This window comes from Podarcis erhardii (genome assembly GCF_964252035.2).
Source record: "Podarcis erhardii genome assembly, chromosome: 4".
Lineage (NCBI taxonomy): Eukaryota > Metazoa > Chordata > Lepidosauria > Squamata > Lacertidae > Podarcis > Podarcis erhardii.
In genome coordinates this window covers 62,287,685-62,306,541 of record NC_138508.1, presented here as the reverse complement: position 1 = coordinate 62,306,541, position 18,857 = coordinate 62,287,685, and the positions used below count along the sequence as shown (strand labels likewise).

At 40.1% G+C, this 18,857-nt stretch overlaps 1 protein-coding gene and 1 long non-coding RNA gene across 11 annotated transcripts in view; one reads left to right on the top strand and one right to left on the bottom strand.

Annotated features, from left to right (window-relative positions):
• The window catches only part of DMD (dystrophin), a 1,009,769-nt gene that overhangs the window by 695,667 nt on the left and 295,245 nt on the right, over positions 1–18,857 (bottom strand). The gene's annotated exons all lie outside the window — the stretch shown is intronic.
• Positions 1–18,857, top strand: part of LOC309340268 — a 32,801-nt gene that overhangs the window by 10,658 nt on the left and 3,286 nt on the right. Inside the window, exon 2 of the long non-coding RNA XR_014155912.1 lies at positions 11,104–11,210. This is a non-coding gene — a long non-coding RNA (uncharacterized lncRNA). The remainder of the gene's footprint in view (positions 1–11,103; positions 11,211–18,857) is intronic.

The following is an 18,857-nucleotide window of genomic DNA, read 5'->3' as shown; positions in this document are numbered from 1 at the left end:
CTGTAGAATTTACATGGGTTGAATTTAAACTGGGAGAAATACCATATTCATTCATTCATTCATTCATTCATTCAAACTTCATTCATGAGCAAGGCTACTGCAGTCTAAGATAACTCAAACCTGGCAGGGCGGAAACAAGTCTTTAAAATAGTTTGATTTACACCACTTTTTTGCCAGTGTAAATTCTGCCTGATTTCAGGGTCATGTGACCAAGCTGAAAGGAGTCTGAATTAAGTGTGTCCCCTTGCCTCACTCCTGCCTGCCCCTGGGACACCTGTTTTGGGGGACCTGTTTTGGTATGTTATGCCACAAGCCCAGCTGAGCTGGGGTGAAAGACTTACACTGGTGCATCTACGAATTAGCAAGGATGAGGAAATTATGCCAGTTGAGCCCCAAGGTCCACCTATTCCAACCTCACTCATCCCAGCAGTTCTTGAGTTTCAATTGTTGGGGGAAATGTGCTTAAGATGACCATCTCAGTGCCTGAGGTATTTCAGGGTTAAGATCTCACTCAGTGAATCCACCTCTTACATCTTGGAAACCCATAATACCCACAGTTTTTCTAACCACTGGATTATACAGAATATTATACAGAAATTTAATACTGTCAAATGTATAATGCAAATGTTGAGCAAAGGTCCATTACCCATAAATAAATATATAAAATGAAATATTAAACAGATGTAATTTGATATCTTTCTGTTTATTTTGCAATGAATATATTTATCACCTGTTCCTCTACTATGTTTAGATATCATATTTCTTCTCCCTTAGAATATGGTAAACAGACTGAGAAGTGTTAACATACTACAAGGAATAGACAAAACAAATATGGAAGAAATTATAACATTTAGTGCTGTCACTGCAGGATGTAATAGCATTCTGCCAGTGAATGACTGAGGATTTGAAAATGATACCATCAAATGAATGCAACCCTTTGAACAAGAACACTTAACTCAACTTTTATATGTTGCTCACAAATTTCAACTTGTTACAGAGATTATATGTACCGTATTTTTTGCACCATAACACTCACTTTTTTCCTCCTAGAAAGTAAGGGGAAATGTCTGTGCGTGTTATGGAGGAAATGCCTACAGGTGGCATGCCTACGGATTTTCCTCCTCTAAAAACTACGTGCGTGTTATGGTCGGGTGCGTGTTATAGAGCGAAAAATACGGTATATATATCCAAAGTAGCCACGATTAGTAGAGTTGTAGAAATTCAGTTTTCAGGTCAGAGGTCTGTTACTCTCGCTCTTTCCTCTTGCTTTTGCTTTTCTTTTCAGCCTTGTCCCTTATGCTGCCCATTTTCCATTTTTAGAAACCCCAGAGATTCATCATATGAATTAAGTCTTCCTCGTATGTGCCAAATCAATGCCAAATCAGGTTTTGAACTGAATCTTGTGATCGGTGCACACTACTAATATGACATGTTACAATATTGACAATTTTGTTTCTGATTCATTGCCTAACATTCCCTGACATGGAATTCGACTTTTTCACAACTACAATACATTGGGTTGATGTTTTTACTGAGATATCCATGACTACTGCAAGAGGGTTTTAGAGTTTTAGAAGAAAGCAAACCTGTTTCTCTATACCAACATCAGCTGTTTCAGTTTTGTGGCTAGTAAGGAATTGCAACAAGACAGTTTAGAGGCAAGTCCCATGCCTGCAATTACTAATGCTATTAGTGACAAAGACCATCTTTCTACAGACTTCAAGAGACCCAGATCACTCAAAAATAAATATTTTTGTTGACAAGCCTCATTGCAGTGGTTTTAAATAAAAATAAAATCATTCAGCAGTATTTCACTTAAATTACAATAAATACAATATGGAATCCAAAGCCATGTCAGTAACAACTCGTCATACAACAGAGATGCTGACACAGGGAATAGTCCCTGTGGCAGATCCAGATGCCAACTCTGTCCATATAACTACTTTGGCAACACTATTACAGACTAATCGTAATCCACGGCACCATGGAATCATTCACTTGCCCATATCCCAATATCATATATGGTGTAATCTGCCAGCAGTGGAATTCTGCACTCAGATAGGATAAATAGGCCCATCTCTACACAAAAGAATAAGTGGAAACAAATGGGAGCATCCACAAATGGAAACAAATCCAACTTGTGTGTTCCATCAGTGCAATGATTCCTGCTTGCACAATGGAACTTCCCACCTTCTCCCCCAATACATGCCCCCTATACATGCCCCACACCCTCCTCAAATCTCCCCCAGAACAGATTTAGAGGATGTACAGGGGTGGAGAGGAGTTCCACAGTACCCAGTGTTACATTGGATATAACCCCATATCTGATGTCCAATATGGCAATATTTCTAAATCAAAGAGGGGAAATATTTTAACCTTCCAGAATAGTCTGTTATTGACTTCAAAACAAGCACTCTAGAGCAAACCCCTCAAAAAAACTTCAAATGGGAGACTGTAGTGTGAAAATGATGGATCACAACCCATCAAGAGTCTCGGAGTCTCACTTGTGGACTGATCCCCACACAAAGGACTTTTAACACATTATGTGTGTAAATTGGTTTACCAATGCCACAATTGTCTGTGCCATCAAGAACCAGTTTGTGAGTAACCAATGTGAAGTGCATAATTATCCCGATCTGTTCTTTTCTGCATTGCCCCTAGACCCCAGAATGAAGACTTGCACACAAGACACTTAAGAGTAAATGTTTGCAATTTCACTGACAGAACAAAAGGGTCTGCGGTAGGGAATGAAGCACCTGTGGGCTGAATTCTGGAAGACAGAAAAATAATTCCTGGCTGAATAAAAAAGTCAAGTAGCGCATCAGATGTTAATTGACAAGGAGAGGGAGGGTGGAGTTTTCTTCTATGGGAGAAAGCGTCCCATTGGCCACTGAAGCGTCCCATTGGCCATGTGATAAGCAGCCTGGCCTCCCTCTCATCCAAGATAAACCCCACAAGATTTATCCTTCCAGATAGGGGTCGGACAAACTCCTTCTACTCACAATAGGCAGTGTAGGGGCCTTTCATTTTCTTCTTTCCTCACATTTTACAATCGCTTCCAAATCATACTTACATCTCAGGATAGCATTTCATACATCTGATGAAGCCAATTGTACTCCACAAATATATATGCCATATTAAATGTGTTCGCCTTTAAAGTTGATTTTGAATTTAGAGATACAATAAAGGATACTAAATTTAGAAGTTAATGCACTAGTTCTCATATAAAATGATTCGGTCAAATTTCCTATGCTTCTGTGAAGGAAGTAGTGTGTGGACCATGCTCAAGTCACATACCATCTAACAGTCAAACGCCACTTCTTCAGTGTAAACCATATGCTAGCCAGTTTATTATGTGACAACTCTAAGTGGCCACCTGCGGCCTCTGGAGCCGTAATAAGCTGATTATTACCATGATCTTCACTTGCCTAACATCATGATTGCCTGTAGAAGCATGGTATTATCCCCCACTTAACATGGCACTGATAGTCAGTGGCACATAGTTAGATGTACCATCCGGAGAGTTTTGAAGCTGCTATCACAACAAAAGAGATAGCCCAATAGATATTAATATTTGCCAGGAAATCTCCAGCTTACAATGAAGGAAATGCTATTGTGGCTGAAAGCTAAATAACATCAATCAGAAGAGCATTCACTTTGCACAAATTAATTGTCTTTGAAATAAATAGTAAAAGAAGAGATGATAAAAGGGCCAGGGTTTTATCACAAAAAGTCATTCACATCCGAATTGTAGGTTACCACTTTAATGGTCTTTCATCTCTTGTAAATAGTTCAAAAGGATGTTTTATCTACACACACACACACACACACACACACACACACACACACCCCAATGGTGTTTATGTGCCAACTAAGCATTGAATAGTGCTTTGAGAAAGTTTTTGAGTACTAGATTGCTGAAAATTCAAACAGCTACTTCTCAACCTTCTCTCTCTTTTTTTGGTTCATAGACATTTTGGAACAGCTGTATCTCAAGTGATTTTTCTTGAAGTAGGTATTGAATTCATTTCAACACCATTCAGAAACTGTGGCGTTCAAACTCATGTGAGCCAGCCCCTTTGGAAATAATCTCTACAGCTTCATAACATGGCTGAAATTGCTTGTAATTGTTGAGATCAGTTCTTACAACATTCAAGGCAGTATGATTAAACTCTGGTGGCAAAGTCAAAAATAATCACACACTTTATCCTTGGATGATGATAACACTTTACAGTGCTCCCAATAATAACTGCTCCATACTTCATAGTTGTCAGACAAGACAAGGCAATCTTGCTCTTAGACCTTGAAGTTAGGTCCCAATCTTGTAAAGAGAAGCATCTGCATAAGGCACCATAATACCACAGGGTGTCACAGCTTCCCTACATAAGAAGTTACATTGTTCAGAAAACACCCAAAGACAGTAATAACACCAGCCAATAAACAATTTAAGAGTTTTCTTGTCTGCTGCACTATACACAGCTTAAGATTTCAGAGCTACTTGGAACATTTTAAAATACACCATTGCAACAGTTTAACATTATGACCAATTTAAAAGCATTTAGAAGAAACAGTATTTATTAAATTGCAATGAAGGAAATCTACTATTAGGGGAAAGGAGGAAGAAGCCATGTGTTTTAGCACATGATACAGAGCATTTTCTTTTAAAAATTTGAAGCATGTAATTGATTTTCTTCATCCCACTTTCACCACCAACACATGTCACAGGGATGATCTATCTTGTTTATCAATAGCACATGATGCAAGAAATTTGATGAATGTTTTGGATACATAACTACTTTCCACCAAAGTAATATCATGCACCCAATAAAAATGCCCTCTTTCCAAACAAACAAGCAAACAAAAAACAGGCAAAAACAAATTAAAATCAAGACATGAGGAAGAATTGACTTCTTATATCCTTGCAGCCATGTTCCCTGCAGATAATCAGAATATTCAACAACAGAAAAATATCTTTTTCAGACACTGTTCCTATTGTCCTGGGCAAACATCTGTGCTTCATAGCATAAAGGAGCTATAGTGAATCTAAGTTACAGTCTCATGTTCTAATAACTTAGATTTTTGTATTGACTAGTTACCAGAACAAAACGTTTATATTTTGGATTTTCAAACATTAGCAGCCATAGCCATAAGCTAAGACTCAATGTAGTCCACCTGCTAGTATATGTCAACTGCTAAAAGGACTAGAGACAGAACTAATACTACACAGCCAGGTCTCGCCTAAGACATTTTGTTTCCTGAGGCAAAGCAGCAAATGCAGCTTCTTCCCCATGAAGTGAAGAGGTACAGGATCCAAGGCTAGCCAAGCTATTTTGGCACCTGAGGCAGAAAAATCCTACAAGCAGCTCTCTCACCCCCTTGTAGTGACAACAAGAAAATAAGAATAATTCAGTATAGTGGTACCTCGGGTTAAGAACTTAATTCGTTCTGGAGGTCCAGTCTTTTTCTGAAACTGTTCTTAACCTGAGACACCACTTTAGCTAATGGGGCCTCCCGCTGCCACTGCACCGCCACCGTGCAATTTCTGTTCTCATCCTGAAGCAAAGTTCTTAACCCGAGGTACTATTTCTGGGTTAGCAGAGTCTGTAATCTGAAGCATCTGTAACCTGAAGTGTCTGTAACCTGAGGTACCACTCTTTTCTGTTCATACAGTGCCTAGCTAAATGCCTACAACTATTTTCTGCAACCAAATTCCACTGCCTCACTCTGCCTAAGGATAGGGCCAGCCCTATATGTATTAGTTTAGTTGCTGCTACAAGGACAGGAAGAGAACCCCCCTGGGGACAGCACTCTGAAGAAGAGGTGAAACAATTGAGAAAGGCTTCCCCCTCAGTCATCACTCACTGTATCTCATGTGGCATGGACAATCTCTGATAGCACCAGAATTCCTTTTGGTGCCATGATCTCTGTATTTATTTCAAGTATTTTACCCTGTTCTTCAGCCAGAATGGCTTATAAATATCAATATTAAGGCACACCTGTGCCTTTCTCTGTGCACATGTGAATATGCATATTGATAATCATTATCTATAAAGGAAAGAAAAAAATATGAGAGCTGAAAGCAAGGCAGGATGCGCACGCACAGCCTTGTGAACAAAGTCTGGAGCTACAAAATGAAAGATGTTAATTCACCAATGCTGCTCTGTAAACAAGATCAGATAATTTGGAATATCAAAATCTGATAGGGAGAATATAAGCATCCTGAGTCTATATAAGTAAGTGCCTGTCAATCCTCCATAACCTGAGCTCAAAGTGAGCATAAAAAAGAGGAATTGGTTTCAAAGCCTGCTGTTATCAACCTCTCCTATTGACCTCAGCAAGGTACAGAGCAAACCTGCACAATAAAAAAAATCTAAAGTCTTCACAAGAGGCACATAAGCTAAACACAAGAGACAGAGAATTTATTTTAAGAGGTGGCATTAAAGAAAGGTTTTCTGATCTGCTGCATTTTCTCTCTCTACATCTGAAATATCTGTAAAAGTAAGGCAGCTTTACTAGAGGCTATCTGCTAGCAGATGGTTTTTGTCCCCTTCAAGTCGATGATAGGGCCAAAGACCCATCATATAGCTGCTGATAATGGCACAGGGATTTTTGAGTTCTGCAATGCAACTCAATCATGTTCACACCTAACTTTGTAAACAGGAATAATTTATGTCTGCATTGACTTCAACAGTGAAGTAACTCACTGCACCACTTTCATAATTATCTCAAATTAATTTTCTCAAAAAAGAAAGCTAATGGTTATTCCAAACTCCTATATGTTAAATAAGAGATGATTCTTCCTCTGATAGGGAAATTCTGTCTAGTTCTAGGATAGAACTATCTGTACTATGCTGCTGCCAAATTGTCTGCATCATTTATTTTAAGGCATCCCAAGGGAAGCAGCAGTAAATTAATGGCGGACCTAATGGCAGTTGTTGAAACCAGCAGTTGGTTAGACACAAATCCTACAACAGTAAGAACATCACTACAGTAGTTCTACCAGTAAAACTAACAACCCAAGCACAGGATTGGCTCAAGATAGACAAGGTGTCCACTCCCCAGTTATATATTCAGATGCCATCTGTGCCAACTGGCAACAAGACAGCATGGAACATACAGCTGCATCCTCCAGTACCTCCCCGTCCTTTCACTCTAACAGTAGGGCTAGCACTACACCAGCACACTCCTGTGGTCTGTTCTACAACACATCAGTAATTCCTTTGCGCTTTCTGTTGACAAGAGATTAATATATTGAGGGAAGCAATTTTCAACTGCACTCCGTACATCCAGAAGAGGTATGTAGAAACAATATTCAGCAAAAAGAGTTGAGAATTTTCAAGTACAGTGGTACCTCGGGTTAAGAACTTAATTCGTTCTGGAGGTCCGTTCTTAACCTGAAACTGTTCTTAATCTGAGGTACCACTTTAGCTAATGGGGCCTCCTGCTGCCGCTGACCTGCCGGAGCACGATTTCTGTTCTCATCCTGAAGCAAAGGTCTTAATCCGAGGTACTATTTCTGGGTTAGGGGAGTCTGTAACCTGAAGCGCCTGTAACCTGAGGTACCACTGTAGTACACATCAGTTCACAATATTGGGTGGAATTCAACATAGCACCATGTAGATTGTTCTGTCTGCGCAAGGATTTCTGCTTGCCAAACAGAATGATCTCCCCTCTCCTCTTCCTGCATACTGTTCTTGGGAGGGGTGTGGGGTGCACAGGAGTAGTAAGGTGCTGGCTTCCACTAGCGGAACAGGTTAGCTGAATCTGACCCACTGAGTTGAACAGTGTATTAATAATGAATTCCTGACAACCAAATGTTCTCTTACACTTGTTATCTAGGATAGTGGAGGCAAGAAGATGTTTATTATCATTATATATTAAATTTATATCTTGCCTTTCCTCTGAAAAGAGCCCAGGGCAGCCAACAACAATGTCAAGAGACACATTCATACTGTGTGTCGGTTCCATTACTACTTTTTAGGGCATTCCCCTCCTCAAGGGACGCACGTGGCGCTGTGGGTAAAACCTCAGTGCCTAGGACTTGCTGATCATATGGTCGGCGGTTCGAATCCCCGCGGCGGGGTGAGCTCCCATCGTTCAGTCCCAGCTTCTGCCCACCTAGCAGTTCGAAAGCACCCCTAAGTGCAAGTAGATAAATAGGTGCCGCTTAATAGCGGGAAGGTAAACGGCGTTTCCGTGTGCTGCGCTGGTGCTGGCTCGCCAGCTGCAGCTTCGACACGCTGGCCACGTGACCCAGAAGTGTCTCCGGACAGCGCTGGCTCCCGGCCTCTTAAGTGAGATGAGCGCACAACCCTAGAGTCGGACACGACTGGCCCGTACGGGCAGGGGGGTACCTTCCTCAAAAGTGGCACATGGTTACTCCAATGACATCGAGCATTTGAAGGACATTAGGATCTATTGTAGCCAACCTATCAGAAAACATAAAGTTTAGTCAACTTAAACACCTTTTGCAGGACTTTGGGTATGACTGTACTTATTGTTGGATGATTTGTTAAATGTGACTTGCTCTGACTGAGGTCCATGTCCCCAGCATTGCAACAGCAAAATATTTTTCATTGCACTCTTCTGAATCAAGACAGCTGTCCCCAGTTATGTATTAAACCCGGTAAGTTACATAGAATGGCAGCAATGATTTCTGACAAGCTTTGCAGAATGAACTTCAAAATATAGAGGAAAATATGGGGAAAGTTGGTGCAACAATTTAAGTTTGGAAGGAGCTGTTTGAAAGTACATTTCCAGGCCAATAAGTTCAGGCACTGTTTCAAGGGTCAAGTGCACTGCAAGATCTAAATGGTGCCAACAGCATGATACCACCATTAATTCAAGAATGAACTGGTTGTCAAGAGTTTCTAGAATCCAGCCCTTTGGCCTATGTATTGACAGCTTCATTATCTGTTGTGATTCCAACTAGTAATTCAGAGAAGATACAAATAGACTGACATGCTTTTACCACAGCTTCCAACAAACTCCTGTTTTTCAAGCTAAAAACTAATCCATTGCATCTCAGCTGGTCTATCTTCCAGGATGTACCTAACACAACAGATTGTTTATATTGCTGATCTGCAGGTCCATCGACTTGAGGAGCAAGACAAATAGCTGCTGCCAGACTCTGAGCAACTTTCTTCTGTTCTAGTTCATCAAGGATTTGTAGTATCTCATCCATAGCTGTCAACTTTTCCCTTTTCTTGCGAGGAATCCTATTCGGAATAAGGGAATTTCCCTTTAAAAAAGGGGGAAACGTTGACAGCTATGATCTCATCATATGCAACTTGACCTCTGTAGTTTGGAGCTGATCTGAACATAAAGGGATCACTAATTTCAGCTCTGAATTTCATGAAGAGGAAGCAGCCAGGCTTGATGTTAGCACACCACACCCTTGGAGAAATGCTAAGATCCCAGAGTCTCTGGGGGAATCCACGGTGGCTAATGCCAATACCACTTTATCAGTTCTTTAAATGCTTATGGCCTGGCACTTGGCCTGGGACCAAGGAACTACAGCCACTCACCCACAGTGCATCTGTACTCTGCCCTTGATGTGGTATAACTTCATGAAGCTATGCTAAGGCCCAGAGGCATGGTCTGAAGCTATAATGCTTGTCTGAAGCTAGGTAGTTAGAACTTCACTCTCACTGCACTGGGAGGTCCCCTACTGGTTATTTTACTTCCCAGTGTTGGTTCTTGCCATCTGTTCCTGCCACTGCCTACCCCTCTGCCTTGTAAGTGCAATACATGCCCATGCCCACTGGGAAAGGTGGCAGGTTTCAGGTGACTCCCCCCCCCCCAAAAAAAAACACAACTTATGGCCACATCAGAAAGCCTTTGAAAAGTGTGGAAAGTGGGAAAAGGAAAGAGGCAAAAAACAGAAGGGGAAGTTAGTGTGAGGAAAAGGGGAGAAAATCATAATCATGCACTCTCTTAAAGCCCACCTGAAACCTGGCACTGGACCAGAGGGCAAAAGTAAACCTGGCATATACAGCTAACCTATGGTTACCAGATTTTTTCCCAATGAATCTGGGAACTTTTAAAAAATAATTCATGCTTTATTATCCATAATTACATGGTTTTCATTGGGATCCAGGCTGTACACTCCTGTGCTCCTGGCAAAAAATCAAAGCCCTAGATAGGAGCCAGTAAAAAGCTGGAAGTTTATTCTTTGGAGGAAAATAAATTTAAATTCACATTTCCAAGGTCAGATTTTATTTCAAAATGTGAATGCCTTGGAAATGTTGGCCTATATTGATTGTTGTTTTGGGTAGGCTTCAGATATGAAATCGGACAGCATTATCATTTGACAGTGGACAGCCTAACTATTTGGTTAATATTTAACATCAAAATCTTCAAAACAGAAGGCTGAAAATTTACAATTTTCTTCTAACTCAGACAATACCCATTTGGATGTGGTGACTGCACACATGTCCACATCTTCCAGATACACAAAGAAGACTGCTTCATATGTTCTTTATAAAAACAGACATGCATCTTAAAACAACCTAAAATTCTTTTCCTGAACTAAAATTTCCAACAGTATAGAATGCCATTTTGGCCTTAATCTAACCCACAAACTACAAAGAATATTCACAAGTGGCATTACAGCAACTGATATACATATTTAGACTGTTAATCAAGTGAAGGGAAAGAATTCTAAGAGAATGTTCATGGTGCCGCTTACTGCTTTTCAGAATTCTTCTGTTCACCTGAGATTTCAGTTTTCTCAAGACCTTTGATTTAGGGTCTTAGCCTTCTCTTTGAAACACAAATCACAACCTTTGCTTATGATTTATGAAACTAAGGGACAAGCAAATACATGCCTTCAAAAATGGAGTGTTCACAAATCCTGTATGCCAAAAATCATTACATGAATAAATAAAAGTGATCATAAAAGCAGTCATAAATCTAAACTTCTGGCATTGGAAACACTTGTACTGTAATGCCAAGCTTATTGCCAAACACAAGCACTCTAGTCTGAGAATACATATAGATATATAGGTATGAAATCATAGAAGCATAAAACATTGCCACACCATATGTTTAATAATTCTTAAATTGCATAAGTCAATTATTGTGCTTGTTGGATTATTATAGACAGAAATGACTGAAACTGCATTTGAAGAGGAATGGGAGGCTCAACCATCCTTTTAAAATGAAAAAAAAAATTCCTCTCCATTCTTTTGAAGTAATTTGAATGCCAGGTATATAAATATGCTTATTTACTGTTGTCTCTATTATAACCAGGGACGCGGGTGGCGCTGTGGGTTAAACCACAGAGCCTAGGGCTTGCTGATCAGAAGGTCGGTGGTTCGAATCCCCGCGATGGGGTGAGCTCCCGTTGCTCGGTCCCAGCTCCTGCTAACCTAGCAGTTCAAAAGCACGTCAAAGTGCAAGTAGATAAATAGGTACCGCTCCGGCGGGAAGGTAAACGGCGTTTCTGTGCACTGTTCTGGTTCACCAGAAGTGGCTTAGTCATGCTAGCCACATGACCCGGAAGTTGTACGCCGGCTCCCTCAGCCAATAAAGCAAGATGAGTGCCGCAACCCCAGAGTTGGTCACGACTGGACCTAATGGTCAGGGGTCCCTTTACCTTTACCTATTATAATCAGATTGGATGAAGATTTTTCCATTTTCAGCCAGTGTGAGCAAAGCCCTCCACTGAGAGCTAGCATAACAAATATCTGGAGATAGGATTTGAGGTGAAATGTGTAAGGTGACTTTTGCATATATTAACTTGCACATGCTTTTGCTGCTGTTTCATTTCATTTTATACTAAACTAGAGCACAGGCACACTGCTGTGGAAAGGCAGCAAAAGTATTTTTCAGGGAAACTTTTAAAATATAACATAGTATATATTTATAAATCTTAAAGGAATAATATTTTTTTCTTGAACAAATTCCATTTTCAACATTTCAAAATTCTACTTTTTTTTTTTATTTGTTGTAAGAACACCAAATAACAAGCCACGACAAAATAGAAACATGAAATAGCAACAAAGTGAATTGGTGAATCAGTTCACACTAATGCAATGTGAGAGAATCAGAAGAGAAGGGAAACAGGAATTTAACGTTTGCCTTTGTGCATGCAAAGTTATCTTAGGAATTGTGTTTTTCTACAGAGTATTAGCATTAGCTGTGTATTCACGCTGTCTGAAGTTGTGTATGCATGGCGTTAGCCACAATCCATATTTATCCTGTAGTTCCTTGAGAAATACTGCTGTTTGATGTGTTTTCCCTCAAACAATCTTCCACTGGATTCAAAAACATAAGTCACATTCACTTTGCAGTTACGCTGAGATATGTACACTTGAGACAGCCATTGTGCATGAACAGATGATAGCTTCATGAGTAGGACTTGGGTAGGTTGGAGGCCCAGAAAACATCCTCAATTCCTTTCTGCTGTGAGCAGCAGTGTGCAAATGTGATTTGTAATGCAGTGGGTGGGTGAAATGATTTCACTGCACTTTACACAACCAATCACTATATTGTTCTCTATCTACCAACACTTTTTACTCTTAAAACCAGTTAGCTGGGGGGCTGCTAGGGGCGCCTTGGAAGATGGCCGACAATACCATCTCTCCAGCTCACATGAGGTAATTAAGAGGCTGGTATGGGAGTAAATCAGCCTCCCAAAATTCTTCCCGGGGAAGGGAAGGTGCAGCCTCGTCTGCGGTTGCCCACAAATCACCCCCGAGTTTGAAAGAAGGAGGGGGTGAGGGCAATCAATGGAAAGCCCTTGAGTGAGCTTTGGATCTCCCGGACGCTGCTTCTGAGAGCGACGCTAGTTGCATTACTTAAGATAAAATATTGGATATAAAAGTAATTGCACATGTTTCAAGCGAAGAAAAGGGTATATCAGCTGCTAATTAAGCCTGCCACTGAGAAGTTAAGAGTGATGGAATGGACTATACAGAAGATAACATCAAAGAATAACAGCTATATGTTGAAACGGAATGGAAGGGGGGGGGAAGCTTCTTCATTTTATTATGATATTACCTAACAACCCCTCCCCTAGAAGAACCGTCACATGACTGATAGCAAGTGAGATTGGAAAATAAACTGTGTGGAAATAACTAAAGGATTGTTTTTTGGAAGATCTAAAAAGAAAATGAAAGGCTCTCCTGTGACGTAGTTCTTAATCAGGATCCGCAGTTATGAGACATACTATGTTGCGAGATTGATAGTCAGAGGGGGAGGTGAGCCATTGCTCTGTTATCATGTTTGGATTGTAAGTTTGACATGGCAAAATCTCCCCTGGAAAGACTGATTTATGGTGCAACTGGTCTGGGAAAATTAATGAGCAGACACAAAAATGGTGCCTGCCGCCCGAGCAGGACTTTTGGATCAGCGTGTGATGATTTACTCGCAAACAAAAGACTTACCAGCTTTTTTTAAAAAAGGGAGAGCCTTACAAAGTTCACACAGAAACATAATAATTGCCTTAACTCGCTTGTGGAAACAACTCAGAGGTTATTAAGAAGAAAAATAACAACAAGATCGGAAGATGGGACTTGTGAACACCAAAAGCAGCAGAAATATGAGATGATCGGACCCTTACTGAACTCGAAGCATGGGAACCCCCAACAAAAATTTAAAATTTGGCAAAATATTTGGACTTTATGATATGTATTGATATAATTTAGAAATCTAATGTGATATGATTGGATTGTTCAATGAAAAACTTAATAAAAATATATTTAAAAAAAAAAAACCAGTTAGCTTATGATCTTCATTTTTCCTCACATCATTTATTCTTCATCTCCTACATGCTCCTCATAATTATAACAACAAAGAAAAGCACTTGTATTGAATAGAACATTCACAATTACATTTCAGTCTTTTAAGAAGCAACTGTAACCACTGCAGGAAAGCATAATGTAGTAGTATTACACCAAGTTGCGTACCATCAAACTTAAACCCACAGGCCTCAAATTATGTGTTCCACAGTCACAATATGCAAGTGATATTAATATCCTACCAGACAAAGTCCACTAAACTTAACAACTTCAGATGGTCCAGCAGTTAATCTTTGCTAAGGGATAGGCAAAATAATTTCAAAGCATTTTCTCTTGGACTAGTCCTTCCTGAAAGCTGTTGATGAGTGAGTACGCCCATCCTTTGCAGCTATAAGAGCTCCAACACTGAAAGCTGGCTGCCAAGTACCCCCAGTTAATGGAAATCAATTGTGATACTGCTAAATGCAGGCTGCCTTTATTAGGTGACAGGTCATGTAAACTGAGAGAGGCATTTGCATGTTCTACAGCAGGCATAGGCAAACTCAGCCCTCCAGATGTTTTCAGTCTACAACTCCCATCATCCCTAGCTAACAAGACCAGTGGTCAGGGATGATGGGAGCTGTTGTCCCAAAACATCTAGAGGGCCGAGTTTGCCTATGCCTGTCCTACAGTCTCCACACTGGTATGCGTATCTGCTGATCTTTTTTATCAATTTAAACTGAAGTCAGCAAATGAAAACTACACAATTTTTTATCGTGTGCCTCAACCACTTCTTTTCCCATGATGTAATTTTCTTCAGTGTGAGATTTTCTTCAACTTATTCAGCATTTCTTCAATGAAGTTTTCTTAAATATTCTCCAGAGTTCTTATTGTCTTGCTTTTGTATGAGCTAAAACTACACCCAGGTACAAATAGCCTCACAAAATCTGATTTGGAGCAAATCTCCAGTAGAAAGTGGCTGAAAAATAAGGTTATAACTCTTTTAGATGAAAACCAGTACATTAGAAATTAAAGTTAAAGAGTGACTCTTTGGTTAACTTGATGTTATCTTAAAACTATGCAATTTTCACCATTTTATTAATTCTGATTATAGTCTTCCCCTTAATTTTTTAAAATTTGATGTGATGAGGAAACCATTAACTACTTTGGTATTCCAGAACATGCCTACAATGTATTGAGAGACAAGATACACTGAAATATCAGTAATGTCTTTATGCATTTGTGGCCAGGAAGAGGTAAAAGATAGTGTTCACTATGTATTCTATTCTTCCCTGTACAGTTTACTTCTTCTGGGAATAGGTTTTTGAAAGAGATTCTTCAGGCAGTTTCTTTTTTGAACAGGAGATCTGTTACTTATTTGTTGATAGGGATTTGTTGGCATCTGTCTGTCTCGAGAGACAATGGAAGAGTGTGTCACTGGGGGGAAAGTCAAACCGCTGGAGATATACAGTGGCTGCTGTGGCCCTGGAGACCATGGGTAGGCAAACTAAGGCCTGGGGACCGGATCCGGCCCAATCGCCTTCTAAATCCAGCCTGTAGACTGTCTGGGAATCAGTGTGCTTTTACATGAGTAGAATGTGTCCTTTTATTTAAAATGCATCTCTGGATTCTTTGTGGGGCATAGGAATTCATTCATTTTTTTAATTCAAAATATAGTCTGGCCCCCCACAAGGTCTGAGGGACAGTGGACAGGCCCCCTGCTGAAAAAGTTTGCTGACGACCAATACAGGAATAATGCTTTATTGAACCTGGGGCAAATGAAGGGGTCCAGTTTCACTGTTACAAATGCCCCATGGTGTTTCTTCTCTCTGCCCTCCTCCCAGCAGTCATTTCTCCTCTGTTCACTGCTGTGGATACACAACCAGTCTGTCTCCAGGTACTGCAGTTGTCTGCAAGGAATTCCCAAACAATGGGTTAATGCGGCAGGCCTTCATGTCATGTTTGCAGACAACTTGCACAGTTGTTCTGCCAACAGGCCTGTTGCCTGAAGCACATCCTTGGGGATCCTGCCATATTCCATTTCATGTACATGACCAAGCTACTGTAGACGCCGCTGAGACAGAAGTGTGAACATGCTGGGAATGTGGTCTTGGAAGAGCATATCTTTGTTTGAGACTCTGTTCTGACAGGCTCAGCCGGCCCCTGTTGCTCCATGAGTAGAAGTTAGTTTAAGAAAAAGCTACTTTGGAAGCCCTGGCTTCCAGCATCCTACCTTGCAACCTTATTTCTGCCCGATGGTAGGTCTGAACTTGTGACCTCCAGCCCCTCAGTATTAGCTCTGTCTTCCAACACCTTGTTGCCATTTTGTACCCTCCACCAGAAGCATTGACTGTCTAAAGCAGCTTTTCCCTAATATCACAAACTCGTAAAAAATTATACAGTCGTACCTCAGAAGTCAAACGGAAGTCGTTCTAGAAGTCCATTTGACTTCCAAAACATTTGGGAACCAAAGTGCGGCTTTAGAAGGTGTTAAAGAAGGACCGAACATTTTTTATGTATGCAACAACAGCAGCAAGGATACTTGTCGCTAAGCATTGGAAAACCCAAGATTTACCCACACTGGAAGAATGGCAGATGCAACTGATAGACTATATGGAACTAGCTGAGATGACTGGCAGAATCCGAGACCTGGGAGAAGAAACGGTGGAAGAAGATTGGAAGAAATTCAAGATTTATCTACAAAAATATTGTAAATTGTATGAATGTTAAGAAGGATGCTAGAGTATAAATAACTTGGCACCATTAAGTTAGAGGAAGTGAAATATGAAGATAAGCTAAATTTAAGAAAAGATAAACTTTTGGAAATTCTAGGTTATATTTAAATTTTTAAGATTTGAATAAAGGATATCTAAAATTAGAGATATAACATTGGAAAATTAGAGAATAAGAATAGAAATAAGGGGATAAATTTGCTGGATAGAATTTTATAGTCAGGAATGCAGGAGCGGGAGATGTGAGGGAGTCCAAAGAAGTTAAGAAAACTATGTTAAGAGATGTGTTATATTGTATTGTTTATTGGTATTGTAATTAAAAATAAAAACTGTTAATAAATATTTATAAAAAACAACAACAAAGTGCGGCTTCTGATTGGCTGCAGGAAGCTCCTGCAGCCAATCGGAAGCTGCGGAAGCCCCGTTGGACATTCAGCTTCCAAAAATTATTTGAAAACCAGAACACTCACTTCTGGGTTTGCAGCGTTCGGGCGCCAAAACGTTTGGGAACTAAGCTGTTTGAAAACCAAGGTACAACTGTACTACATCTCGTGTTTTGTAATAAGTCCTATAACATGTAGGGTAAAGACAAGTGACTTGTCCATGAACAATCAGTGAGCTTCCTGGCTGAGCAAGGGTTTTGATTTGAGACTTCATAGCTATACCTAAGACTGTGTATTAAGTAGACCACACTTGTTGCAGACTGAGTTATCTAAAGCAATCATTTAAAAAACATTTGGATGAGACAGCAAGAATTGAAGTAGTTGCTTTGAAAAACTGTAAGTCCCAGTTGTAAAATTCCTCTTATCATTCACAACTTTGATGGATATTTTGTAGCATAATAAATTTCTTACTGTTATTTCCATCACAGCAAATAACTTGCATAGTCTAGAATGATAACAATGAAACAGTATTGAGGGGGACAACACAAGGATCTCTGTCAAGCTATTTTTATTTATTTCTGAATCGGAGCTACTGGTGATACACAATATATCATTGCTTCATTTTGAAGAGCAGTTTTAATAACCTGATACCATACTGAGGCTAAAACAAACACATGCAAAAGACTCTGTGCTTGGTTTAACAAAAACATCCAAACCAATTTGTGTAAAAATTGGAAAAGTAAATTGGTCCTGGGCTCACAACTACATCTGCCAAGTTCCAGCCCAGAGCAATTTAAATGTCATAATAATAATTTGAGCTGGTTGAAGAGGAAAAAAAATACAACTCTGGTAAAAATATGTCATTATGTTACTTTGCTAAGCTTCCTGAAAATACTTTGTGGGTAAGATACGAGCTTACAAGAGTAGGAGACCCCAAATAACTCACACTTCCCCCCAAAAAGGGGGGGGGCATGAATTACAGAAAACAGATTTCAGATACTCCAATATTCCTCAGGGCAAATATGGATATTGATAGCATGCTCAAAACTTCCACAACCATCCAGAGAGCCAATTTACACCATCATTCAGGGCTCCATGTTGAACTACACTCAGGTACAGTGGTACCTCGGGTTAAGTACTTAATTTGTTCTGGAGGTCCGTTCTTAACCTGAAACTGTTCTTAACCTGAAGCACCACTTTAGCTAATGGGGCCTCCCGCTGCCACCGCGCCACCACCACACGATTTCTATTCTCATCCTGAAGCAAAGTTCTTAACCCGAGGTACTATTTCTGGGTTAGCGGAGTCTGTAACCTGAAGCGTATGTAACCTGAAGCGTATGTAACCCGAGGTACCACTGTACTTCCTTCTTCGTGCAGCTATTCCACTGCAAATGTATGACTCAGGCCTTTCATTCGCAGGCCAAATAACTGATAGCTGAACATAAAAAGAGAACTCAAAGCAGTCATCATTATTTTATATACTACTAATGATGCCTTGTTCTTCTTTGGCTGGGCAAAAAAAGTGGCCTGCAGCCAGGTTCCTGATTGTTGCAGGCACCCATCCCACTGGGGAGCACTTTGTTTTCTAGCCAGAGTATATGGAGCAAAGAAAACAGTGGCTACTGAGCCCAGAGTAGCAGGAATGACATATTAGCAACTGATCTGGTCAAATTAAGTGGTTTTAATATAAAAGGGGAACTGGCAACCTATTCACACTGACATATTCATAGTGCATCTGTCTTCAACGCAAATCTTTTATGATTTAAGATGTAGCATTACAGGGAAAAGAAGTCTGCGTACAGTAATAAAGAGAATGAGGTCAAAATAGCAGAGCCAATTTTAAATATCAAAAGAACAAGTTTAAACCAGATGTAAGCCTTAGTTTGCAGCACAATTCTGGGTTGCAAATTGCTAAAAGAGATTTGATACATAGTTTCCTGAACTGTGCATTACATTTTGATCAGCAACATAGTAGATGTAGGAAAAAGCATGAGGTGGTCTAATTTCTGCTGTTTGCA